We start from the raw sequence: 27,922 nt of genomic DNA on the forward strand, positions 1-27,922 counted from the left end.
ATGTATATGAAGAATAATATTATAAATAATTTGTAAGAACTTTTTGATATTAAGTAAAATGTCGATAAGTCTAAATATGTATCTGCGAATCATTTTTGTATATCTGTAAAGATTACATTGCCTATATTCCTCAATTTATATTTTTCTTTTAGCCAGTCAATAACTTTTCCTAAGTTCTATCTTCAAAATTGTCGGGACAGGTATTATAGCCCTTAATTAACCCAAATATGTAACATTCAATGCAAAATTTCTAATTGGCTGCATTTAGGCAGTTCAGATGCAGGAACAAACATCACTTGGGTCCTTAATAATAGCTTTCCATCTGACATTGAAGATCCAATAAAAGGAATTTGTCATGTGACTGTTTATTAACTCTCAATTTATTGAAAGTGAAATTACTTACATGATTTGTAAGAACTAAATTATAATGATATCAAATGATTGTTTAAATTAAATAAAATAGATGATTACATACATGAACTATTTTTATTTCTTGTTTGTCAATATGAAGAGTAATGCAATGGCTTTTGAATTTCATAAAAAAGGATGGAAAAATGTATGTTTATTGTTTAAGCAATTCATTAAGTAATAAAAGTATTTTTATTTTTTTTTCAAATTGTGCTATCTTATAATACAGATCGTTATTTGTTTAAATTTGGTACAAATGAAGTATATAAGGTATGTCTAATGTTACAAATAGCAAAAATTCAAATGCAAATCATGGTGACTTGACTAAATGTGAATGCTAATTGAATCAAAATAGTTAATAAATAATAATGTTCATTTGAAACAATTGAGAGTATAAGTTTGGTTTGTGTATGCCATATATTCCCGGGGGGGGGGGGGGGGGGGGGGAATGAAAAAATGAAAAGTATATTACTATGCGCAGTGCTATAATAATTAATAAGTAAATGTTTTTAGCTCACCTGTCACATAGTGACAAGGTGAGCTTTTGTGATCACAATCTGTCCGGCGTCCGTCTGTCGTCCGTCCGTAAACTTTTACTTTAAACTGACATCTCCTCATAAACCGCTTAGCCAATTTCTTCCAAACTTTACAGGAATGTTCCTTGGGTGGTCCCCTTTGAAAATTGTTCAAAGAATTGAATTCCATGCAGAACTCTGGTTGCCATGGCAACGGAAAGGAAAAACTTTAAAAAATCTTATTTTTCAAAACCACAAGGCCTAGAGCCTTAATATTTGGTATATAGCATCATCTAGTGGTCCTCTACCAAAATTGTTAAAACTATCCCCCTGGGGTCAAAAATGGCCCTGCCCCGGGGGTCACTTGTTTTACATAGACTTATATAGGGAAAACTTTAAAAATCTTCTCAAAAACCACAAGGCCTAGAACCTTGAAAATTGGTATGTGTCATGATGTAGTGGTCCTCTACAAAATTTGTTCAAATTATTCTCCTGGGGTCAAAAATGGCCCCGCCCCAGGGGTCACTAGTTTCATTACATAGTGTTATATAGTAAATCTTTAAAAATCTTCTCCGAAACTGTAAGGCCCAGGGCTTAGATATTTGGTATACAGCATCATCTAGTGGACCTCTACCAGATTTGTTCAAATTATTGCCACAGGGTCAAAATTGACCCCGCCTAGGGGGTCCTTGTTTTTACGTAGTGTTATATAGTAAATCTTTAAAAATATTCTTCTCCAGAACCGTAAGGCCAGGAGATTAGATATTTGGTATACAACATCATCTTGTGGACCTCTATCAAAGTTGTTCAAATTATTGCCACAGGGTCAAAATTGGCCCCGCCCTGAAAGTTATTTGTTTTTATATAGTCTTATATAATAAAACTTTAAAATCCTTTTCTCCAAAATATAAGACCTAGAGCTTTCATATTTGGTATATAGTGTTACCTAGTGGACCTACACCAAAGGATATTCAAATTATTGTCCCGGGGTCAAATTGGCCTTGCTCAGGGGTCATTTGTTTTTACATTGTCTTGTCACTGAACATCTTTTCCTCTGAAAGTAAAGGTCAGAATGACTCCATACTTGATATGTAGCATCCTTACATGGTCCTCTCTCAACTTTGTTCAAATGGTTTTGTTTGGCCCCTTTTAGGCGTCACCAGAGCAAAAAATAGAAAAACCTTTAAACAACTTGATCTTATTAACTGCTTGATGGATCTTCAAGTCTGAAGCATCCTAGCATGGGCCTCTGTCAGGTCTTTTCAAATAATTTTGTTTGGCCCCTTTTAAGGGCCACCAGAGCTAAAATTAGTAAAAAAACTTTACATTTTCTTCGCATGAACCCCTTGATAGATCTTCAGCAAATTTGGTTTGAAGTGTCCTTGCATGGACCTCTCTTAAATTTGTTCACATAATTTTGTTTGGCCCGGTTGCCATGGCAACCTAAAGGAAAATGTCAACAATTGGTTATAATCATCTTCTTCTCCTAAACCGCTTTGACAATTTTGATGAAACTTCATAGGAATGATCCTTGGTTGGTGCTTTTTCAAAATTGTTCAAAGAAATTAATTCCATTTAGAACTCTGGTTGACATGGCAACCTAAAGGAAAAGTGTCAACAATTGGTTACAATCATCTTCTCCTAAACCGCTTGGACAATTTTGATGAAACTTTATAGGAATGATCCTTGGTTGGTGCTTTTTCAAAATTGTTAAAAAAAATTAATTCCTTGCAGAACTCTGGTTGCCATGGCAACCTGAAGGAAATTATAGGCTGTCGTGTCCGCGCTGTGACTTTCTCTTATATGGACAGATTTTAAAATGAAAATGCCATATGTTTTCAACATACCAAGACAACGTGTCGTGTGCAAGACCCATGTCCCTACCTCTAAGGTGAAAGATACACTAAGTGTTTATTCACAATGGAATGTTGAATATGAGGACATAAAGAGTGTTGGCTGTCATTTAGTATGATTGTTTTTTTTTTGCTCAGAGGCAATTTAATATAACTTGCAATATGTATTTGACACATAAAGGCAAGATAAACTTTTTATACGCCCGAAGGGTCGTATTATGTTATGGCCTCCATCGTCTGTCCGTCTGTCTGTCCGTCTGTCCTTCCGTTAGCAATTCCGTGTCCGGGCCATAACTTGGTAACTAATAAAGCGATTTTCAAATAACTCTATACAAATCATCACTACATTAAAAGGATGTGTCACGCGCAATTTCCAGGTCCAAACCTTAAAGACTAGAATCACCATGGGGGTGCGTTAGCAATTCCGTGTCCGGGCCACAACTTTGTCACTAATAGTCATTTTCAAATAACTTTTTACAAAGCATCATTACATTAAAAGGATGTGTCGCGCGCAATTTCCAGGTCCATACCTCAAAGACTAGAATCACCATGGGGGGGGGGGGGGGCGTTACAACTTTGTCACTAATAAAGTCATTTTTAAATAACTTTATACAAAGCATCATTACATTAAAAGGATGTGTCGCACGCAATTTCCAGGTCCATACCTCAAAGACTAGAATCACCATGGGGGGCATTAGCAATTCTGTTTCCGGGCCATAACTTGGTAACTAATAAAGCGATTTTCAAATAACTTTATACAAATCATCACTACATTAAAAGGATGTGTCGCGCGCAATTTCCAGGTCCATACCTCAAAAACTAGAATCACCATGGGGGGCGTTAGCAATTCTGTGTCTGGGCCACATCTTTGTTACTAATAAAGTGATTTTCAAATAACTTTATACAAATCATCACTACATTAAAAGGATGTGTCACATGCAATTTCCAGGTCCATACCTCAAAGTCTAGAATCACCATGGGGGGGGGACATTAGCAATTCCATGTCCAGGCCATAACTCAAAGACTAGAATCACCAATGGGGGGGCGTTTGCAATTCTGTGTCCTGGCCACATCTTTGTTACTCATCCATTAGCAATGGGGGGGACGTTAGCAATTCCATGTCCAGATCATAAATCAAAGACTAGAATCACCAATGTGGGGCGTTAGCAATTCTGTGTCCTGGCCACATCTTTGTTACTCGTCTGTTAGCAATTCCGTGTCCAAAAGGATGTGTCACGCGCAATTTCCAGGTCCATACCTCAAAGACTAGAATCACCATGGGGGGGCGTTAGCAATTCTGTTTCCGGGCCACATCTTTGTTACTCGTCCGTTAGCAATTCCGCGTCCGGGCCATAACTTGGTAACTAATAAAGCGATTTTCAAATAACTTTATACAAATCATCACTACATTAAAAGGATGTGTCGAGCGCAATTTCCAGGTCCATACCTCAAAGACTAGAATCACCACGGGGGGGGGGCGTTAGCAATTCTGTGTCTGGGCCACATCTTTGTTACTAATAAAGTGATTTTCAAATAACTTTATACAAATCATCACTACATTAAAAGGATGTGTCACATGCAATTGCCAGGTCCATACCTCAAAGTCTAGAATCACTATGGGGGGGACGTTAGCAATTCCATGTCCAGGCCATAACTCAAAGACTAGAATCACCATGGGGGGCGTTAGCAATTCTGTGTCCGGGCCACATCTTTGTAACTCGTCCGTTAGCAATTCCGTGTCCGGGCCATAACTTGGTAACTAATAAAGCGATTTTCAAATAACTTTATACAAATCATCACTACATTAAAAGGATGTGTTGCGCGCAATTTCCAGGTCCATACCTCAAAGACTAGAATCACCATGGGGAGGGGGGGCATTAGCAATTTTGTGTCCAGGCCACATCTTTGTTACTCGTCCGTTAGCAATTCCGTGTCCGGGCCATAACTTGGTAACTAATAAAGCGATTTTCAAATAACTTTATACAAATCATCACTACATTAAAAGGACCTCAAGCCGAATCTTCTTCGGGCGTATAATGCTCTGTTTCGCGGTGCTCTTGTTATGTACTTGTTCATAGATCAATGTCACATTGGGGGGCATTTGTCACATACTTTGACAGCTCTTGTTCAATATTCGTTGAGAAACAAGCTATATTAATAACAAAGGTTAAACTCTTTTACTCAGGTGAGCGTTTTAGGGCCATCATGGCCCTCTTGTTTTATGTATTATTTATTTATCATATGCATTGACAATTGATTATAATTTTATAATATATTATTTATTCTTTTACTGTATGTATTCTAGATCATTAAATAAATATAAGTAAATATGCATTCAAATTTCTGTATTTAGTCTTAAATAATAAATGTTGATATTGTTAAGACCAAAATCCGCTGGACTTTAGATCAATATTCCCCGGAATTCAGACTAAAATCCACTGCAAAGCCTCTCAAAAGTATGGCATGCATGTATTTGTGTCTGTCTTTTACCTTAAAGGTTGTACCCACCAGGAATACTTTTTGTATCCTCTCAAAATTCAGACTAGGAAACTGACTTGAGGTTGAATATATAAGATTTTCCCTTCATCCATACGAGTTCGACCCGGCCTGTGACTTAGTACCTTGACGTTGAGCAATACATAAATAAGATTATGTTTTTCATCATCTTCAGACAAATAGGAAATAGCTATCAGCTAAAATCTTATTCAACAATAAATGTTTGAGAATGCTAAATATTAGCAGTACACTGGGTATAAATCTCGTGAAACACATAGCAATAACGTGCTAAATAATGCACGTGAATCTAGGTAACTTGTAGTAGTAGAAGTCAAGTATCATCTTGGTTTATTACAGCAGAAGCAGTGATAACGAACTTCGTAATTACAGCCCCAGAAACAGAAGCGTTTTTATTAAATCTCCCAGGTTGCGGAAACATGGCACATCGCAGAGGTTAGATGTTAGAGGGGTAGTAACTTAGGGGCGCAACTTTTGACATGTGCTCCTCCCTCAGAACCGAAAGTATATGGCATAAACTGTTACGGGAATTTGGGGTTACTCCCTCATGTATGTAGTCGGAAATGGTGCATTATGAGCTTATTTGATTACCTTTGTTTCTCCGATATTGATGAAAACAGTAAACTTTGATTATTTTAGAGGTGCCGCACGCCGGGCGCTTAAACCGCTAGCGCTTCGACCAAATTCCTAGAGCTACACAGTCGGTCCAAGGCCAATTCCCCGCTATTTTGGCGCGAACACAAAACCACCGACTGTCCCCCCGGACCTGGGGTGGGGGATGCTTACCATTGACTGGTGCATTACTTTAGCGACAGCGATTGGTTTTCATATTACTTTTTCCCTGTTTGAATGTAATATCTTAATTGTCTGTTAATATGTTCACTGATAAAACTTTTGCGGCCTGGCACATTGCATCTCATTAGTCATGGCAGTATTCTTCAAGTTCAGGCTTCTTTTTTTCAAAATTCAAAATGTTTATTTTCTAAACCATTCATTGATTTATCAACACCATATTCACACATTCTCATTTACAAGAGGTTTGATAGTGATAAATCAAATGTGTAACGCATGGCACCATCACTCTGGTGAACGAGAATAATTTCATATAGCACAATGTACATGAAATAATGACAGTATGGCGAGTCGTTCCTTCACTATTTTTACCCATAAATACCATAAATTAAGCTTTTTCATACAATAGATCTCCATCACCTCTCCGACTCCTTTATAATTTGTGTAAATATATGAACATAATCATGTGGTCTTTAACAAAGATAGCAGTGTAAAAAAGTTTATATCTTCGACTTCAAAGAACTTCATTAATGCTAATTCTTGACCAAATTTTAGTTGCCTTTAACCTTGAAAATAATCGGTTAAATGGCAAGATGTTTGTAATCAAGCTTAACGACAGCGTTTTTGTGACATTGATGAAAGATGGATTTGTTTTGTTTGTCTTTTTTTTTCAATCGGATAAAAAATTGTACTAGTATCTGATACAGGGTTAATGAAGCAATACGATGGTTAGACGTCATGCTAACCATTGTATAGTATAACAGCGATGAGGAATATGGATAAGTCGACAGTTGACAGGTAAGGACATTGTAAGAAGTGTAATTTTGCTAATTTTTGCTTTAAATATGGCAATATTTTTCTTTATTCCCATTTCCTACATGTTCCCATTACAAAATCTTACCTGTCCTTCCAATTGGAAATTTCCCATTTTAAAACTGAACTTTATTCTCCAATTGGAATTTTCCCATTAACCAAATATTCCAATTGGAATTTTCCAATGTTCATACTTTCCCACTTTGAATGTGGGAATCCTCCAATTGGAAAGATTCACTCATGGGAAGGATTCGCAAACAAATGCCTTAAATGAATCTATCGGTTCTTCATTTTTAATGAATATATTATTTTTCATGTAGTGAGTGTAAAATATTCTTAATTAAACAGTCAATTTCAATTTTAAAAATTATGTTCCAAATTCTCCCACAATTTTAATAGAGCCAGTTTTCCAATTGGAAAAGCTTGAAAAAGCCATTTTCCAATGGGAAGGCCATTTTCCAATGGGACTCCCATTGGAAAAGTTGACTTTAAATGCCAAAAAAACATATTTCTAAATTAAATTTCAGGAAACAAAAAATATCTCTTATTAGTATTACCTAACACATTTTAAAAATACAAAAATTAAAAACATTGGGTGAAAAATAAAAAAAATAAGTTTGCAAAAATTCCGGATTTGCAAACTTAATCCGGATGCTGTTAATTTAATCTCCTGTTCATATAATAAGCATGTCACAGATATTTGGGAAAAGCTAGTACGATTGACAGTACATTCAATTTACAATTCAAGAAATGAAGGCCTTTGATAACATTACAAGATGGTTCATATGTCATAAGAAAAAAGTAGGTCTATTCCGAATTCAAATCATTTCACGCAAATATTATTATTATTATTTTCGAACTCGAAAAACATGAAGAATAAAGTAACACTTACATCTTAATTGATACAGTCATTTTAGGAACTCATTTGCCAATTTCAGACATTAACTGCAAACCAATGAATCAAAATGGAGCAAAAGTGCAATCTCTTAAAAGGTAAAATGCATTCATAAGAAGACATCCATCTGACATGCCTCGACTTAGCAAATTCAAGGTTTAAAACTTGGACATCCAAAAAAAACGAATACAGCAGGTTTCTATTGTGTGTGTGCATTGCTTAAAATAAGTGTTTATGTACTGTTTATTGTAGTGCATGGCTTTTGATTTCATTGTTTAGAAGGACTACTTTGTTTTACTTCATCACCGATCGTTTCAAAATTTAATATAGAATATTCATCAGTGATGCATCAAACAGTATGATATAAAGTTATAAAATGTTTTTGTAATTTTAGATGATAATATTCAGGTCCAAAATAAGTACCTCAAAAATAGCAAACTTGCATGCTGTTGTTATTATTCATTTTAAACCTTTAATCTAAATTTAATATTGATCTATAAATCAACATCCATCCCAACGGAAGGAAAGGTAATAAAATGGTTTTGTAATAATCTAAGTAAAAACATGGACGCTCTTTAATATATATGCAAAAAGCTACAGAAACATGCTCAGTAGCAAAACGTTTAAACATAAACCCGGTTTAGTGGCATTGGGCAACGCCAAAGACATAGAACACAAATTCACAAACAAGAAACATAGAACAGCACACAACTCTACAAACAGCACAGTGCATAAATACTATATATATATATATATAATAATTGGTATGTTTATCAGGAATTGTTAAGTACCGCCTTGGAACGATCAGTAAAATGTAAATTTACTGGGGGTTTAAACCAGTTTATGTACACAAACCTCACTCCTCGACTTATGATCATTTAAGTTGTTGTATATTTACAATGTTTAATATTGCCAATGATTACATAAACTTTCGACACGTTGTGCATTACTCAAACACTATACTATGTTTTAATAATTTGCATAGGATATGTTGTTCAGCAAAACATAATCACTTGTGATGAGGAATCTACAGTATATAACGGAATACACAAATCCTGTAAAATTGTCTGCAGTGTACCAGTAAATTTTAACAAAATCAGATTAGTTTATGCGTACGGATTAATACTCCGTCAAACATATCACAGCGAACAGAATTTAACACAACGTATATCAAACACATTAAGTGTGCAATTTCATTTTTAATAGCCATTTATTATTTTTATGTTGATATCTGTTTGAAAGCAATGTTAAGTTTGCTTGTATTGGATATAAAATATATTCAGAATATGATGTTTTGTTTGATGAATAAAGCAGATAAGTAATTAAGGGAATCTGTTTAAATTGTGGGCGTCTTCGCCCATCTATCATAACGGTATACTGAATTTATTTGCAACGAGGATTATCGCTTGGGAACATTGTTCAAGCTGAAAATCAAACTCTACATATTGCCAGTATGTTACTATGTAATTTTTCATTTCATTTGTAAAAATATTTAGAATGTTAACATTCCTATGTGTAGTTGTTTTATCCAGTGGATGACACTCCTATATCTGCGGCAGCGTCAGGCGGTTGTCAAACATGTGAATAGCATTCGATCTTTGACATTCACTACACTTTTATAAATCAAACCTCGGACTACCGTCCAAAACAAATTACAATGTACCAATAATGTGCATTTGTAACAAAACATATATAGTTGGAACATTCTGTTGTTTATATAGACCAATGTAAACCTTTACCTTATATATATTTTTGATTCACCAGGTGAAGTATCCCGTATTTCAAAGAATTCGGCCTCGACAACAAGTTGAATATTGCTTGTTATAAATATAGATATGTCCTTATTAACGCGGCAATACAAAACACTTGAACACGCTATTTGTTCTTCGTATCTTCATATGACTTATCTAGCTCTCATAGGATGTGGTGTTGAAAATAACGCGCAACGGGCATCTTGCTCGTATCGGAAATTCATCACAATCGTATATCGTGAGCGAGTATAGCCCAAGGGTACTATCTCCTAAACCTGTCTTTTATCTTTCTTATTATGATAACAAAACATCGAAAGGCAAACTAAAATTGGAGTCAATAAATAGCAAAGGATACGGATTTGGCCAATTTTGACAGTGTTACGATAAGTGTAAAGCATTGAAGCACGAGTTTGGTTTTAATTAAAATGTGACAGTTGTAAAGGAAAATGAAGATGATAAAGGGGTGGGGAAAGTACATCTGGTTTAATTGTTTATTATAGGTTTATATAAGATACACTTATTTGGGATTAAATATATGATTGAAACGCTATTCATTTGTTAACGTTTTAATTATAAATGCTTTATATATGTATATATATCTCCTTTTTCTTTTTTAATAAATAACCTTAAGTTTGTATCGACTAAATTATTAGCCTGTAGTAAGCTATTAATAAAAGAATCATGTGACTAAAGAAAATATATAATTCTATAAGTTGTTTTAAGGGCTTCACAAAATACAATATTGATGGGGAAGGAGCAATTATGCTTTTTAAATGCCTTTATGTTGTGTGTGCTTTTTTATGTATTTTTGTATATCTAAAATATACATCCGTTAAAACTTGCGTTGATGCATAAGAATTTGAGCAAATTTTACGAATAAATAATTATTATTTGTTGAAAGCCCGTTCGCAATTTTCGACATTAAAAATATGTTTGTGCGAAAAAGTGTTCAAGATTATCCAATAAACTTTATCTGGTGTCATATTGATAAAGTCTCTTTGAAAAAGAAATACATTAAGAAATTTGTTACTTTAGGCGCCGTTATGCGACGTAACCAGGTTTTCATAAGGGCAATTATAAATTAGAGCCAATTATTTTTTTATGAATAAGAGACTCAACTGAAAAATACTCTAGATAAGTATATGATGTGTTTTGTTTTTCGCTGTAATATCTATACTAGGATACATGTGAATATATTCTAACTATTTTTGCTGCTGATGTTGGTTAAACTTTTGTTGAAGCCGACAGCATTGAATACCAATTAAACATTGCACATTATCAGCAGATATCTTGACCCATATTCACGAACCCAGCCCCTGGTTTACTTCAAAGGCATTCATTTTCATTATAGTGAAGTTTCAAATATAATAGTATAATGGTTATAGCAGAGTTTTAGTTTTAGCTTTGATAAACAGATCCTGCATATATTATTGAGTAAAATATTTTCTTGAATTTTAGAATAAACCTAAGGAATTAAGTGAATTTTACAAGATGTCAATCAAGTTTCTAATCAATACTTTGCGACCAATGTTGCAAGAGTGCCGCTTTTGCTAAAGCAGGATTAAAGCATAAATTTGTTACCCAAATGAAGGAAGTCACATCTCGTTTTCTACAAATCAACATGAAAATTAAATTACCTTGTAAATTGTACTCAAACAATCAATTGTCGCTTTTGAACATACCTTGAGCTTTATCTTAAACTGAACAAATCAAATTTACCTTTACCTTCTTCCCAACTGTCAAGAGCAAGTCAATCTATATTTACACTAAGATTGATCATGTTCCATTACTCTAACGAAGTTATTGTCAAGAAACCAATTTTCTATGTTTTTAGTAACAACAACCATGACCCAAACCCCGCTCAAAAGCAAATCCAAGCTAGTTCACCACATAAGCTACCTACATACAAAGTTGTATCACTATCCATCAATCTTAACTTTTGTTATTTGGCGGAAACCTTTCGTTTATTTAAGTAATGGTGACCATGACCCCACCTCCTCAAAAGCAAATCCAACCAAGCTTTCAACAATAGCTACCTACACACAAAGTTCCATCATTATCCAACAATGCTAACTTAAGTTATTGGGCGAAAACCTTTCTTTTATTTTAGTAACGGTGACCATGACCCCTACTCCTCAAGAGCAACTCCAACCTAGCTTTGCACATAAGCTACCTACACACAAAGCTTCATCACTATCCACCAATGCTTACTTAAGTTATTAGGCGGAAAACAATATTTGACTCCAGCGCGCCCAACCATACCCTCATGGAAGTGAATTTATCGTTGAAAACACACCGTTGCACTGTGATTGTTCCTTAATAACTGTCTTTGATTTATGTCAATGCAAACTATGTTTAGTGTGAAAAGTGTATGAATATGTATTGAGATCATTTGTTAATGTCTGTGATTTAACCACTTTTCGGCACAATTTTAGAATATTGAGACATATTTGTTGCTCCAGTTAAATCACATTTACACCACTTTGCTACGCATGTACATTTTTTAACTACTTGATGTCTTTTATGATGGCATTAATGACGCTTTTCTCCAAAAAAACGTAATTTACCAGTTGTGTTTAGCTTAAGCTGTCTACACCCAATTTGAAAATTTCTAAATTAGTTCTGAAAGTAATGTGTCGATACTCAAATAGTTCATATAAATGTTCGTGTCAATGTGTTATTTTCTGGTACTGGTCACAAAATACTACAAACATAATTAAGATAAAACAAAACCATAACGTAAAGAAACATTAAATATATTGCCGACTTTGGCGTGATGGAAAAGCTTTCCTTTCCAAAATTATTAGACTGATGCCGAACAGAATAACGTCAGGTTGACCATGAATTTATTGCGTATTCTTCTAATCTGCTAATTGCTTCTTGACTTTTCGTCGATTCTTATTCAATTACACCAGAATACATGTACATCTCTTCTTTGTTAGTGTTTAATGTTCTAAGCATGATATTGTTATTATGTATGAAACGGTTTTCCCATAATAAATATCTTTTTAAGCATGGTATTGTTATGATGCATCTCAATGGAAATTAAGGGCATCACACAGCTAACTAATAAATGCAAGAACGCTCGTTCAAGCCGCTCCTTCTACATTTGAGATGGTTCAAACTTTTCTTAATGTTTAGTTAATCATACGCAATTTACCATGCAGGAAATGGAAATGAATTCAAACGCGCGTGCATTATCTTTCTCTTTGTATAAAGAGAAATAACAATCCTGATACATATTATAAATTGTAAAACATAGAAGACAATACGTGGCTTTCAATGGATTGTTTTGTTCTAAAATATAACAACTTATAATTCAGTATCATGTAAAAAAGTAGGTAATGCAAACTAAAATTCTATTTCGCATCATACCAGCTAATTTATAGTTGTTTGTTTGTTTGTTTAGAATGTATGGTATGTGCACATACACTTTATTTTGATCACTTGTTCCACGCTTAAAACAATCCAATTTACCTTTGGATGAAGCTCCAGCACACACACAATTTGCAACGTCCGTCCAAATAGGCATGTATATAAGAATAAATGAGGTATAATTTTAAGGTTATGATGCAATTTGCATGACTGTTTTTTAGCATGTCCAATCCTTTGCAGTTCATGTAACAAATTGAATCAAAGAAGAAAAATCATTTGTAACGTGTACAATTTAATATTCCGTCTGTTATATCGCATAGATAATAATTTCACACAATCTATTCAAATAAATGCATCACATATTGCTTCTCTTGAATATCACACTCGATACCTGTTTGAAAGTATTGTTAAGAATGGATGTTCCAGATGTTAAATGTCGGTAGCATATTTTGTTTAGTTTTCATCAATAAATCAATCCAGACAATAGAATAATGTGTTTTTTTCTTTGGTTAAAATATGTTTTTAACTTTGTGTGGCAGCACGATAATTGTTAAAAAGGAGGTTATTTGTACGCAAAAGGTTAAAAATAATTGGAAAGTGAGGAAAAAAATGACGTTGGATATTTTTGCGTGCATTTTTGTTTTTATTGTGAACCAATTATGACTTTTAAGTGAATACCATTGAGCTTAGATTTTTATCGTTTCGCTTACTCTGAAGCATACAACAACAAATGCAATTTGAAAATTATATAATGATTATAAACAACATATGTTAGGCTACGTCATTTATATTTAAGTAAAACAGGAAAAAGTATCTCTTTACTTCAAACAATTCGATGAAAGCACTAATTAGAATATTTTCCGTGATAAAGGTAATACTGTCTTCTGCGAAGCGTCATTAAGCGAGATATTTGTTTTCATTAGTATTATTACAAATATAACTCTCATATGATATAAGTTTATACTGACCACGCGATGGAAATGTTTACAGTATTCTCGTATAAGCAATTAAATGCCCCTAGGGTACATTCTGTTAAATGCATCGTTATCCTTTCTGTTATCTATCCTAGATATTTTTAAATGAGATTAAAAAACGTCGATTGTAAAATGATAAAACGGGCAACACACGATTTAAATAAAAAGTAAAACAAAAATTCCGACGAGTCTTATTTGATGCGGTGTTAATCTGCGTGTGAAGAATTCGACGTGCGACTTTGGTTTATATTTAAAAGTAACGAATAAACTAGAAAAAAAATGACAGATATTTTTAAAAAAAAAATTCTTTAGATGATTATATTAATATATTTGTACGCATTTGAACATGACAGCCTACATGGCATTTAGAATATCATAAGGCACAGCGACTACAGCAGGCAAACATTTATAAGTACAGGAATCCATTAATCATTATGGCAAACTCTTGTTCTTTTGGGTGAAATTAGTCCGAATTACGATGTTCACTTCGTAAAAGTGTTTATTGAGGTTCAAGTTATCTACTTTTTAGACATTATGTGTTAGGCTAAAAGGCAAATTTAAATGTCTCTACGTGGAGATTAACTTATACATGTCTTTTATTGCCAATCATATACTCTTAACAGGGTTTTCTTGCAGTATATTAACCATCCACCTCATGCCTGACTGGAAACTTTATTACCACGTAGGGAGTAACATGTGCATGGTGAATAAATGTGCTGACCACATATATCAAATGCAGCATTTACCATGTGACAGTGAATAAAACGTGTATAACGTATGTTTTACTTTTAATTATTATTACTGTAAATGTTTTCGATTGAGATAAAAGAAACCCAATTAAAAAAGTACCTATACGAAAGAAAATGTCAGAAGTATCGCAGAACATCAACTATCACAAAATGCAACATCAAAACGAATCGCAGTTCTCAATTTATGGCTAAGTTTGAAATGATCAATTGTTAAAATATACTGGGTGTATATATACGATATATATATAATTGCCTTTATATATATATATATTCCCATTCTAAGAATATAACTGGTCATTCCGTATGGAGGTGAAGTTTTCAAAATTTGTTTAACTTATGTCGCTTTATTTTGCAAATCTCTTTTATCTTGAGCGCTGATTATGATTTGTACAGTACAAAATGTACGAATATAAAACCATTTCGTTTGGCTGCCTTTAAGTCGTCAATACTTGATCACATTCATTTAGATATAACTGTTCAATTACATAGCACCTTATCGAAATAACATCACAGCAGCAAGCAAGTTTTGGCGTTCAAATGCTCTCTGCGTATCTTTGTGTTAAACGAAAACTTCTGAAATAATATTTTCATTAAAACAACATAATGATATATTTTACTAAACTATGTTGAAATTAAGTCGTTTAGCTTACTTTTATTACCAAATAGTAGTTCAATATTTGGCAAATCAGAGCGTTTTTTATGGCATTTTTAAATTATACAAACAATTAAGCTATTATTTGCATATTTCGATTATGTTCATTTAAACAAGCATTCTGTCCACATCCACAAGAAATTGTTTCGATGTATGTCGCTATAAAACATGTAACAAGACCCTTTAAACAGTCCATGGGCGATGATTTGTATCCATTTGCCTGAGCGAAATGTACGCAATAATTTACAATTGATAACAAAACCATGAAAAACCGTCGCCATAAAGGCAATATACATTTTAAACGCATGTATGTACATCTTGTATTTACAGTGCAGATTGAACAAGGCCAGTATCACCCTCGTATTATGAATTTTCATACTCAGATACATTTTAATTGTGATTAGCATCAAGTTACAGGATACAAGGAAAACATGTCTTCAGACAAATGAGACAATGATAGATGCATAACAAAGAAAACATCTATGGTAATAAGGATTCCGGAAGAAAATACGAGACAGACAATAGCATCAAGGTTATTTTACCAACGATGTTATTGTTATTTAATACTCGTTTAAAATTAATTTAAAAGCAAAGATCTAATAAAGTACGTGCTGCCTTGCGTAACAACAATGTGTGTTTACAATATAGGAACGTGACAATTATTTTAATACGAGCATACCGTTTTAAAACCATTTTATTTGACAGTATTTTGTTCCGTTTGTTGCATTGGCAACAGTTAGCAGGACCTGAATTGTCGGGTTGCAAAAGAACTATGGAAACTTCAGGGACAAGCAACGTACCAATAAACGTTATCAATGTCCTGTTTAAATATACAAGGATAAAGTACAAACAACGTATTATTAAATGTTATCAATATCCTGGTTAAAGGTACTAGGAACAAGAAAGAAAAAAACAACGTTGCCATAAATACATCCTTTTTTAAAAAGCTCATGATTATAGGCCAAACAATTAGCCTTCAACGTTATCAATATCATGTTTGAAGGTGAACGGATAAAGGCCAAATAACGTAGCCTTAAACGTTATCAATATCCTTATTGAAAAGGCACTTGGATAAAGGTCAAAACGTAGCCTAAAACGTCATCAATATCCTGTTTAAATGCACAAGGATAAAGGCCAGATAAACAACAACAACAAAGACCAAAAAAGAACTCAACTATCAGAATATCACCATTGGTATTACAACACTGCGATATTTGAAGGAACACCTAAATTGTATAGAATGTGTCAGTCAATATTGTAGAACGAAATATTGTAGTTTTCTCAATTAACATTTAATTACGGTTTGTAAAACATAGTTTTCATTTATTTCCCTAGTGTCAAATGTTAGAGTAGTGCAGAATACTTGATTTCTTTAGACCAATAACCATGTGTTTCTAAGTTCGTTTCTAAAGCAATTTATTAAGATATATGCAATAAATATACACGCATTAGCCTCGCAATTTGTTATATGTCGGATTACGTTCAAACTAGCTTTTTTTAATTTGGCTTCATTAACTTGCTTATATAAACAGACAGTTTGATAAATTTTAAAACTATTTTAGACTATGATAATATTCACGAATGCACATCAGTATTTTTACTTAAGTTGAAACATACACTTCTCTTTGTTGAGGTGATTATTTCAGTGTTATTTTTGTGTTTTTACTTCATTTTTATTACCTTGAAACTTATTGAACTTGACAGAAACAATCGGTTCGAATCAATATTTTGATATCTTATACATTTGAAAAATCTTATTTCCAGTATATTTGGTTTTATGCAAGGCTTTTTCAATATCAACAATAGATAAACACTAGACCACAAAGGGATTCTTTATTGATATAGCTCTTTGTTGTAAAATCACCAAGAACTACTACTAACAATAAGTCCTGCGATAGTGCGTTAAGTTTTAAAAATTGGTGATGTTAGGGGTTAGGGTTGAAACAGACCAGTTAGTCCAGTTCTGAAGATATTCTGACATACTTATTGGACTTGACCAGTGCCAGATATGCTATCAAATGTTGAAACAGTAAACTGTTATTATCAGATATTGAAACTATACATTAGAATGTTGTAATATATTGGTTAAGACAAAAGATATATACTGTTCACTGTAAATGAATTCGTTTCTGACCACAACCTGATTGTGCTGAACTTATTTAAGCGTGTGCTTTTATTAATGCTCACAAATGTCTACGGGTGAATAGGTACATCGCATTGAATAACTCATTATGGTTTTTGTCAATGAGTACTTGTACGTTAGCAAAATGGCAATGTAAAACTAATTCTAATGACTCCCATGTACGAACACGCTTTGTTTTAGTGTGCTCTAATCTACTCTAGTAATATATTCTACATAATTCAGAGAAGACATAATGTATATAAACAACAATGACCGAATAATAACTGAATCCGGCAAAACATAAATAAAGAGACAAATGGTAGGAAATATATAACTAAATTAGTTTCAGAAAATACATTATATGAAATGCCAAATTTCGCGAATGATAAACCAGATGCAAGAATAAGAATGATTATATATGTAAATAAGTTTTAAAAAACATCACCATCATTTGCTTAATGACAATCTAAAAACGGTAACCTGTGCTTTGAAGATTAATAATCATGAACATTAGCATGCAATATTTTCTTAGATATTAAACTTGGAAATGAATAAAAGATATTTCAAATGCTCATGTTAAGTACAGATTCTAAACCAAAGTTTAAATAACACCAAAGAGCTCTTTCGTATTCTATTAATTGATAATATCAAATCCTACAAATTGTTTAGTAATGCATCATAAAACTCTATTAAGTCTAGAATTCTTTGCAATTAGCTTTAAATTCTTGAGTATCAATACATAATTACAGCATTTATTTCACCACAACGTTTGTGGGTCTATTAAAATCTAGAAAACATAATAGTTTTTAGATGCGATCTATTTATGGCTGAAATAATTTGCAAAATAGAGATGAAAGCAACATTTGATGTAAGAAATGGGGTAACAACATTCAGTTCATAATAAAAAAGGCAGACCAACATTGAGTATATAAAAAACACCCTGTAAAAACACCCTGTGAATAGGCAAGTAGACATTCCGTTAACAGACACATTTTAGTTAATTGTTCTGGGACATATATAATAGGATTATTAGTACTGCGTTTTGATCCAGGAGGTTTTATTTGACTCGAGTGGATTTTTGCGGATTCGGAGCCGAGTGAAATCAAAATCTGCAAAAATCCACGAGAGTCGAATGCGACATTCCGGATCAAAACGCAGTACTAGAAACCCTTTTATTATATACATAACTGGTTAGATCACTTTAAAGCCACATGTTTTCATAATAAATGTCATTTTAACATCGCGCAACGATATTTGATATGACGGGACGTCACTAGAGTGAAATACGGCCGTATTTTGCGACATGTATTGAGTGTGGATTTATGATGAGTATTTTATAAAATAATAAATTTGATGATATAGATTGACTTAAATTAACAAGTCACAAGGTACACAACCAAGAAAAATATACTCCATCATATCAATAATAGTGTAGTATAAAAGGGTGATATGACTAAATAAGATAATTTATTTGATTATTTCTCTCGAAGGGCCTTCCAAAATAAAATTTGGTTGTGAAAGGCCAAACATGCAAAAGTTTTAAAAGTTAATATGTTATTTCAAAGGTGCATCATTTGTAGAAGTAGACCATACATCCGTTGCATTTTTTTAATAAAATAAAAGTATCTGCGCTTTTTCATAATGTTGTTTGCCGAAATTTCGTTTGCAATATTACAGAAAAGTCTTAAGTCAATATGATAATGTTATTTGGTACAATGTTCCAATCTTTCCATCAATATATCTAATTAAATGTAATTAAACACGTTAACCTATTCAACTTTCATGAATAATATCATATTAGTATCACATTATTAATTCGCTTGAATATCCATACTCGATAGATAATATATATTTAAGATGTTAAATGCCTTCAGAGTATTTGCAATTTCCGTCCAAATATCAACAAAGAATAAGTTTGTTCCGTATGTTCAAATCTGTTTGAAACTTTCATCGTCTGTTTCTTTGGCAACACAATTTATGTTACGCAGGCCGTTATTTGTACCCAAAACTCCTTTAAATAGTAACAATTAACGGAAAGGTGAGGATGTATTGATATTTGCTAACTTGCTTGTTTTTTTGTGTTTTTTTTTTGGGGGGGGGGGTTAAAAACAATATGCGATGTGTGGTGATCAGAAAATATCACCTAGATAAAACTGTATCACTCTTAAGCAAACAGGAGGCAACTTTTTTAAATTATATAGACTAAATAGTTTTACCTTCTTAATGTAGCTCGAAACAGCAAAGAATTCGGCGGAGTTGTAAAACTAATAATTCCAGTGTGATAAGATATTAATGTGTTTCGTAACGTGTCAATAAAATATTTGATAAAATACTGTAATTTTTATAGCATGGTTTTGTTACATATCTAACACTTATATTATGTTATGATGTATGAAGAACACAGTGGGAGACTTGCGCTTATCTGAAAATCATCCCAAAGTTCTCTTGAAAGCGAATAAAGACCCTTGTGTTCATCTTGCTATACATCTCATAATGCTGTCTGTTATCAGTATTACGAGAGCATGATCAATGATAAGAAAACATCGACTGTCAAAAGACGAAAAAGGAAACACAAGCATAATAAGTAAAGAATTTCAAATTTGATAACAAAGTATTAAACTTAGTGTAAGGAATAAAATGCACGCATTTGGTTTTAATTAAAAGACCAACGTTTAACCGGAAAATAATGGCAGATATACATCTGTATCTTTCACCCAATATAGCAGATTTTAAAAAGATGTGTCTATCAATAGATACATATGAAACATTGATGGCTAAATTTATAAATATATTCGTATAATTGGATTATGCGACGTTAATCTAAAAGTCATCAAATGTATACAATATTAGAATTAAGCACGTTATAGTATTTTGCACTGAATCCACCGCAACTTTAGTGGGTGGACTATTATATGTACAGTAGTAGTTTTATAACTTGGATGGGACTGGAAGACTGGTAGGAATGAATAGGACGTTTAATTTGAATACTTGTCCTTTATTAAATAACTCGTTGATTTCCCTAATTATGGTAGTTGAAGATGTCTGACTGACTTATCAATGCGTGTGCAACGCTTTTAAAGGTTCAACTTCTTTTTCCACACTGTTTACAGCCATAAAACTGTACATCTTCTTAAAATGTCTATGCATATCACACTGACATAGTCTCTCAACACAGTCATATTTGCTATGCATGCAGTGAAAACACTATGATATTTAGTGTCATAAGAAGAACCGAAATGAATTTTTTTAATTTCTTTCCTTTTGAATTTATTATGTGGTTATTAGAACTATTTCGGTACTTTGCGGAACCAATGAAACTTCCTCATTAATTATTCATAATAACGAGATTTGCGTAGCCAAATTGCCCACGGTACACAACGAAACAAAGCGTAGTGTGTATCGGGGGTATCCGACGATGTATCATATAGGGTCTGCTTTTGTTACAAACCATTTTTGACGGAGTTATGGCCCATTTCAAACTTATAATTGTGTCTGTCTGTTAGTTTCGTACAGTGTCCAGACGAAAACGCATGTTAGAACCACTGTATTTACTTAAGTTACACTTCACGTATGCTTGAGCAAGTTACTGTATCAAAAAAAATCAAGAAAAAGTGGTGATTAAAAAAGTGATCAGATTTAAAGAAACTTTGAGACATAAGTTTAATTAATTGATTTAACACCAAAAAAATATAAATATGTTCATGTGATTATTTCCGAATGAAAATAGTTTGCAATTCCTTTGTCCACACGGCGTGTGGGTGTATTCGTCACTCCTGTTACAGCTCCAATTACAATTTAATATATCGTTACTGTTCGTGTACAATCCCTGTCAATCATTTGATGCGTTTTGGCCTTCCGAATAATCAAAAAAGCTGTTACTGGATGTATTGATTATACGATACGAATGTTTAAATCGTCAATGAGAGAGTCCGACGATCCCACAATAATGATGCACACAAGCAGAATCCTTTAAATATCTTTCACAATGCGTAAATACAAATTTATAAAAAAAAATTGATTCATTCATGCCCGTATGCTTGCATGCTATCATTAAAGCTAAGATTTAGCAAAAATTCAGGTTTATCCCATCGGACATATTCGAAAATGTATTTCAAATATTACTTTTAATTACATAACAAAGGCCTTTTTAAAAAACTCTATATCCGAATGCCATCATCGTGCAGTTTTCGTGTTCTTAATTTTAAATTATTTCAGAACAGTTTCAATTTTACTGACATTATTAAATCATCTATTCAATTCAACGATGTGTTTGTTTCTCTGGTCGTCATCTGTCTTCACTTCTCTCCGGTTGTGACTGCGGTGGCACGATGTTTGTAAATGTTAAAAATGAGGCTCAGTATAAATACGCGAATTAAACAATTAATTATGTAACATTTAAACATCACTTGAAAGCATTACTTCAATGATAGCATATTAAGACGTCTGTTTTCATTCTGTTGTAACCCTAACCCTGTTTTCATTATCATAAAGTTATTAGAAAATAATAGCTATAACATATCGATAACAATATATAATGATATATGAATTCAATAGTCTAAAGAACTCAGTAGCATCAACAATGGCATAGACGCATGTATGAACATAGTAAAGTGTAATTCAAAGATATTCGATCAAACACCCCGCACATTATTTTACATATACATTCAAAAGATGAAATGTCGTATTGAAAATAGTATATATGTACCGATTTGTTTGTGAAGTTTTGTGCTGTTTTTCCATGTGTCTGGTTAGTGATTGTTTGTTTATGTGTTCTATGTATTTGACGTTTACCCTGTGCCCTTAAACGGGGTTTATCTTTCCTCAAGTTAATGCATACGTTGATAAGATTTACCATTTACGTTTTTACTTTATTCGGGATTGTGGGGATAAGAGTGAGGTTGTGCACACAAACTGGTTTAAACCCGCAGTAAATTTACATTTTACTGACCGTCCAAGGCGGTACCTAACAATCCTTGATAAGCATACCTAGTTTTATTATATATAGTATGTCTGCACTGTGCTGTTTGTGAAGTTTTGTGCTTGTTTCTGTAGTATTTCACATAAGAATTGTTTTCCTTAAGTGCGATCATTTTAGTACTTCTTAATCACGCATTTAACTTTTGGAATGAGTTCATGAAAATGTCGAGCTGCAAATGATGACCAATTGTAGAAACAAATTAGGGATGAATTTTATATAATTTGATAACAATATTACGGCTTGCACAAAATGGAATGCTAACTCTTTTCTTCAAATACTTTTCAGGAAGCATCAATAGACATATTAATTGTTCCTCAAGTGTAAGCATAAATTCACCACTTTTCCACACCTGCAACTGTTTTTCTAAATACTTCATGATGGTGAAAAAACATTTCTAAACAAAATCATTCTAAGAAAAAAGGATTATAAACAGCTTTGAATAGCTGTTGCTGTCGCTGTACATTAGGTTTATGTATTAATAAGCATTATTAGCTACTTAGTAGCTGTCAAACGACTATGTAAATCCACAAATTGAGTAGTTTTCAGGAAATTGGCAAGAAAATGTATTTATTGCAAAGAACATGGCAATATTTAGTTATCGTTAAAAAGATGCACGAAGCATATGACCGAATGAAAAATGTTATAACGAATCATTCTCCGATGGGATAAATGATGCAACAAAAATAGCTACGGTAAAGATAAAATGTAAACACGCACTTTATTTAGCTTACTGTGGGTGAAAATGTCATACCTTTTATGCAATACATTTCAGAGTAAACATGAATGCATGTAAATTCTAAGCATAACAACACCGCCATATTTTATTCATATTAAACTATCTAGGAACTGTTGAAATATGTCTGTAATTATACTGAATGTGTTCTTGATTGTACCAACGTTGTTTTTGTTCAAAGAGAGTTGCCCGTAAATTTGTTTTTATATTGAAACACAGTGTGCCGATTGTTCAGAACTTTGGTAATGTTAGCAAACGTGATTAACAACATCGTGGCTGACTTTAAAAGGTGAAAAAATATATGATATGCTCATATTTTAATTAAACAGATACAGCTAAAACAGGTCAAATCGTATGCGGATACTGTATCAGTCTATCCGTGCAACTACCAGAGCAATTAACATTTAAAAGTTAACGATGACGTTTACGACTTTTAACAAAGATCTGCACAATCGACCTAGTGTATATTGAACAATACACATTTTGATAATAAAGATTTGATACATTAAAGTACTTGTATTGCGTCATTCTCGCCTATTTTAAATGGATATTATTTTTTTTCCTGTTCCTTCGGTATCATTTCATATGACCTTGAATTTTTTTTGATTCTAGCATTTTCGCCGGTGTTTGGGGAGATAGTGGTAGTGAACATACATATCTGTCATTGAACATTCTCAGTCAAACCTCCTTCAAACTTTAAATCCAGGTTGCGTTTCCTGAGAAACTTGAATCTTAAATATATGTCAAACTTATATACTGGATGTTAACCATTATCCAATTAACACTGCTCGGAGTTTCTATATCCAGAACCGTTCAGAATGCCAATCATTTGCTTTTTGTTAAATTATATTGTATCGGAGTGCTTTCTAGATCATGCATGATCTGCAATGACAGTATTGCGGAAAATCAAATTACTTTCATGTGGACGGATACAGTCACTTATAAGACATTGATTCATTGTTAGTGTACAGTAACACCGCCTCGCTTAGATTTATAAGTGGTTGACATCTTAATGTCTATATTTACTGCATTTGTATAGGGTTTTTTTGGTGTTTTGTTGTCAGCCCACAATTCTTGTAAAACTGTGTTTTCAATCTGTAAAAATAAGTGCACTATATTAATGTGTAAAGCGTTGCAAGTGTCATTTCCATGACTAGTACGTTCCGTTCAAACTGCTTGTCATTTGTTAATGGCTAGATATTTTGTATATTGGTGTATCAACATTTTGTATATTGGTGTATCAACCTTACGCGTGACATGCAATGGAATAATAATGATTTGAGCAAATATGGTTTGTCCTTAAAAAGGTGCTATTATGTAATAAGGTAAAGCATTATCCAAACGTTATGTTATTTTAGTGTGCAATCGTAAAGATATGTTTTATTACATATACATCAAATATAATTTGCTTTCAGTCGTTATCAAAACATGATTACCGCAGTAGACTCACAGTGTTAGACTATCATGAGATACATTTATTCAGCTTATATACATCGTGTCAAAACACACTTTGCCGAGAAAAATTATACTCTATAATCAACAAAGTATAAATCCTTCCGATGTCTTTATTTTTAATCAATATTACTGGAAGAGTATTTGACAATGAAACAGTTGAAAAAAACAACATTTAAATTGTCGTCTGCCGGAGCAAAATTCAGGCCATAATTTACATCCGTCTGATATCCGACTCTGTCTGAGACATCAAAAACAGTTAATTGCTGGTGCCAAACGGTGCAGAAACTTATTGATAGTTTGTATCATTTCCTTTCTAAATTAAAATATGTTTTTGTACTTAGTAAGGTTGCCAATTTTCTACTGTCTGCAAATGTTTAAACGATTTAGTGTTTCGAGTTTTTAAAACATGCATGATGGCGGTGGTATGTCTGACCAAATCCACTCTCGCATTCTGCACGATTTATGTTTGAGGAAACGTCAAACGACCGCCAGCAAAGTGGGTATAATATTTTGATACAAAACAGCATATTTTGATCTGCCAGACTGCTCTAAAACAAAAATTGAAGACGTTTTGGAGGGCCATTAAGATGATTGAAAGCCCCAAAAATGAACAACTGCGGTTGCCATTGCGGCGCAGTAGCTTCAAACCTGAACCTGACTGGTCTATGTTGGGAGCTATGACATGACCTCGTAAACCGTTAAACTACAATGTGAACGTACTTTGTGTAACAGATTGACAGGCAGTTGTAGTAAGTATATTTGCAAACAGTGGTATACGATAACGTAACGCATTCGATGTTCATATTAATTTAAGATATAAACAGATTTTAAATTATGCGTTTGATTCATTAGGAAATACCATGTGTTGGTTAAAACAAGATACTTTTAAAGCGCATGCTATGCGAAACAATGATTCATTATTACGAAACGTCTCAAGCCTGAGTTCAGACTCAAGTGAATACACTGCAAATCTTCCTTTTATTATAGTTTTCCTTCTACTGTAGTATTGTTGTTGAGATTGCTTTTCTACGTTTTAAAATTGTACTAGTATTAACACTAATTTTATAAAACAAACGGAAGAAAGATGAGTATTTGTACTTTAATATAAGTCTTTACTCGGATTTGAGATTACTTGTAATCATGGGCTCAGACATGATTATTCATGCATAGTTCATAAACACAGGACGAAAAGTTATGTTGAAATAACATTGTTCTTCTTTAGTTTTCATATTTCTAATTTAAGTTTTACGCGATGCTTTTAAGTATAACACACTTACTTTTTCAAACTAAGCTTCAGCGATGAGACCGTAAGAAAAATCACGGCAACTATTTTCAGATATCGAACGAAGATTACGTAGTAAACGTATTAATAATATGGCTACAAGAATGGGACTTAAGCAATTATCATTTAGGAAAGCAAAGTATTTACCTGTCTTTCATAGTTGAACGGTATAAAGCACTGCTTAGTTTTTTTTTATTACTAGCATCGCTTAGAAAGTCAAACATTTGCTATTTGATAGATTTTCTTGTATCAAGATGTCCATTAATTTCACGCGTGACTTGCAACGAAGTAATTATTGTAAGAGAAAAGAACTCATTTTGAAGAATGGTGTAAATAAGAGCATAACATTTTAACCTAAAACAATGCGTGACTGTTCGGAAGCTTATCGATGCGAATGTAATATGGGTTTCATATGGTATATATAATCAAATACAATTATCACTTCTTGAGTACTTTGGATTTTAATAATCGTGAAAGATTTGAACACATTTGGAAACAGAAACGTTTGCTTTACTAAGGTTGCGAGTTATCAAATAATAAGCACTGCTTCAGACGGTCGTGTGCGACGTTTATATACTTTGCATCAATACACACTTGGCAAAGTTCTCGAGAGTAATCATTTTTCAATAATTTGCAAACAATAATTGCCTCCGGCGTATCTTTCTTTGAGACAAATATAAATAGAAGAGTATTTTACATTGCAGCTGTCTGTATATATAAAACCATGTGTATTTTAATGCCATTTAAACTGTTATTTGTCTGGGCAATTTCTGACAATAAGTGGCTTCCGTTCGATTATAGGTAATTATTCGTCTTATCAATCAAAGTTGGTGCCAAACGAAGTGGTGATGTGTGTCTCGTTTTGTGTCTGATGAGCTTTGATCCGTGTGTCATAAAACACGCTAACGGTTTCACTGTTATATTGTTAAACACATCCCTATAAGTTCTACTATATTACTGAGTAGTTTAATGTTTCTGGTATTATTTAACATCTAGTAGAACGGTTTATCGAATGACTGTTTAAATGTAGTTTCCTCAAAATTGACTGTACTATGCACATCGGGTATGTAACAATATCATTTGAACTGGTAAACGGGCTTAGTCTTGTAGAAGATGCATGTGCTTACTCAAGCAAGGTGTATGTGAATTATAAAAGATGGCTGAATAACATGTAACCAGTGTTTTGAACATTAATAATCATGAAAATTAATATGCAATATTATCTTAGATATTTAACTTGGAAATGAAAAAAAAAGTTCGAATGCTTATGTTTAGTACAGATTCTAAAACAAGTATTTAATAACACCAAAGAGCTCTTTCGTGTTCTATTAGTTGATAATATAAAATCCTATAAATTGTAATATAATACCTTATTAAGCTTCATTAAGTCTATAATTATTTGCAATCAGCTTTTAATTGTTGAGTATCATTACATAATTACAGCATTTATCTTGCCACAACGTTAGTGAGTCCATTAAAATCTAGCAAACATAATAATTTTTAGATGCGAGCTATTTATGGCTGATAAATTTGCAATGTAGAGATGAAAGCAACGTTTGATGTAAAAAATTGGCTAACAACATCAGTCCATGTTAAAACGGTAGACTAACTGAAGATCTTTGATAAGAATTGAACGGTAAAGTTGATTAAAAAATCCTGTTATGTCTACACTGTTTTCTTTACGTATGCCTTTTCTTCAATTAAAACTAATCAAAAACGAGTTCAATAATATTATATTTTAAATTGAACTTATTTAAGTAGAAATTAATATTTCTTACCTTACCACAAAATGGTATTTTTTGTGAATATTTGATGAAGCACAATTACACATCTGCCAAGCTCGGCTTTCAAACCTAAAACAATAAAAGCATTCCTTTGTATTTAAGGTCCATATGTTTTGGGTTTTTTTAGCCCCCCCCCCCCCCACACATACCCCTAATATCGTCCAAGTTTTCTTTGTATGTCTTTATAGGAAAATAAAAGGAATACAATGCAACATTCTCAACTGCAAATTGTTCAACTGTCTTAGGGAGTAACCCCAAAAATCCATGCAAATGATTA

The 27,922-nt window shown here is 33.0% G+C and overlaps 1 protein-coding gene across 3 annotated transcripts in view; it reads right to left on the reverse strand.

Moving 5' to 3' along the window:
- The window catches only part of LOC128239182 (neuropeptide CCHamide-1 receptor-like), a 108,839-nt gene extending 81,132 nt beyond the window's left edge, over positions 1–27,707 (reverse strand). Inside the window, exon 1 of one of the 3 annotated variants that reach the window (XM_052955693.1) lies at positions 27,640–27,707. The gene's annotated coding sequence lies outside the window, so the exon portion shown is untranslated. Of the gene's footprint in view, positions 1–9,529; positions 9,646–13,018; positions 13,108–27,639 lie in introns of those variants that run through there. The other 2 variants (XM_052955691.1, XM_052955692.1) reach the window with 2 other exon arrangements.
- Positions 27,708–27,922: the final 215 nt, after the last annotated feature.

Source organism: Mya arenaria, chromosome 6, assembly GCF_026914265.1.
Source record: "Mya arenaria isolate MELC-2E11 chromosome 6, ASM2691426v1".
NCBI classification, from domain to species: domain Eukaryota; kingdom Metazoa; phylum Mollusca; class Bivalvia; order Myida; family Myidae; genus Mya; species Mya arenaria.